Source organism: Amborella trichopoda, chromosome 10 (genome assembly GCF_054954075.1).
Source record: "Amborella trichopoda isolate Santa Cruz 75 chromosome 10, AtrichopodaSantaCruz75HAP2 v2.0, whole genome shotgun sequence".
NCBI classification, from domain to species: Eukaryota; Viridiplantae; Streptophyta; class Magnoliopsida; order Amborellales; family Amborellaceae; genus Amborella; species Amborella trichopoda.
Window position 1 is genome coordinate 45,873,222 of NC_142345.1, and position 1,954 is coordinate 45,875,175.

Genomic DNA, 1,954 nt, shown 5'->3' on the forward strand with positions numbered 1-1,954 from the left:
TGCTTGAATAGATTTAGGGTTTTACTTGGTTTGTCTCTTCGTGTGAGATTGAATATGCACTATTGATCTTGGGTGACTTGTGGGGTACGAGATATGACTCGTCCATTCTATAGATGAGCCATCAACATCATATGAAAGATGCTAGAATCATTATCCCCTACTTCCTAAACCATTTTTCTATCAATTAATTTAAATAAAAAATTAGTATATGATAATATTATCCTTTCTTGTTTTATGCATAAACCTTCTCATACATACAAAAATTTCAATTAAAATTTATTCAAAGCTTAAGTTTTTTTAAAACAACACTTTCTTATCCCTCAAGCTTTAGAGCTTGAATAACATAAATTAGAAAGTCTCCTAGGTGGGGCATGCCACCCATTGTTGCACATAATGGGCCGCACCTAATTTGCTATGGTGGGCCCACAAGACCTATAGGGCTTCGCATGCAATATTTAAAATAATATTTATTTCTAAAAATTTATAAAACCATATTTGAATATTTAAATCAATATAAAATCAATATATCTGTTTTTATAAATCAAAATTTGATAAATAAAATATCAAGAGATTTTAAAAAATTCAAATAATAATTTTAAAAATCATATATTAATAAAATAAACAAAATTAAAAACTTTGATGGGAAAATAATCCATATAGTTTAGGAATAAATGTGTACTGGGACACTTCACCTTCTATTGTGAACCACATGCCATACATGCTTTCTCAAACCGACTCAGCGTTGCTCATGACCCACAGTTTATACAGAGGATCATTAATAGTCACCAAAGTCTAGCTAATGGGCAAGGGGTCGTGGTCTCAGTCTATGGCTTTCAGATTCTCCTCTAAAGACGAACCAAAATTGTAAACCTTGATGCAATCCATTGCACGATGTTACATAGGGGTTATCTTTAGCACATATATACGCTTCACCCTGAAAGGTGGTCCGTTTTCTTGAAAACAACTATCAATGTGCATGCCGTTGATGACACATAGATGGGGCTTTGACCCCATCTCTAAAGGCCTCCATCACACGCAAAGTTCACACTGTCACTTGGCTCATTTATCCGGGCATACTCCAACCTCATTAAGGGATGACCCATAACCCTTATCGGTCTGTTTTTCTATGCAGAAGTAACATGGGTTTTTTCCAACCAGATCGACCTAGCACGTTAAGCACAGTTTGGTATTATTAAATATCATTTGCTTAATATGGTCCACAAGGGACCACACTCCCACTGAGTTCATGTTCCACCATTTCAATAAGTTCATGTATAAGAACTCATAACACCTTTAATGGCCACATACATCCAACAACATATCTCTATTTTGCTCACCTAACTCTAATTATATGTGTGACATCTTTCTTAATAACTTTATTTTCTTAGATTATCGAACCAAGATATTGAAAGTGTGTTCTTTTTAGTATTTCTAGGCCAACAATCTTAACCACTTCGTTGTCTCTAGTTGTATTATTACTAAACTTATATTTCATATACTATGTCTTAGTCTAGTTAATTTTAAAACTTTTAGATTCTAAAGTATCCCTTCAAAGTTTGAACTATGTGTTGACGTCGCTTCGGGTCTCATTGATAAAAAATATATCAGTATACCACAATGTATCAAATATATGTTAATTCTCATATATTTCGGCAGACATGTCTTTCAGGCAATCCAAACATTAGAAAATCATCTTCCAAGTTACTATTCAAAGAACAAACATCTATATTTTAGGGTATACTAATTCTAAGAGAGACATCTTTCTCGGATACCCATATCTAGAGAACCAAATGTAAAATGTAGTCTCATTTGTGCGCAAAAATTGTGACCCCTAGTGTAAAATGTAGTCTCATTTGTGCGCAAAAATTGTGACCCTTAGAGTAAAATATAGTCTCATTTGTGCGCAAAAACTTGTCACGCTTAGTGTAAAATGGAGTCTTATTTGTCAGCAAGC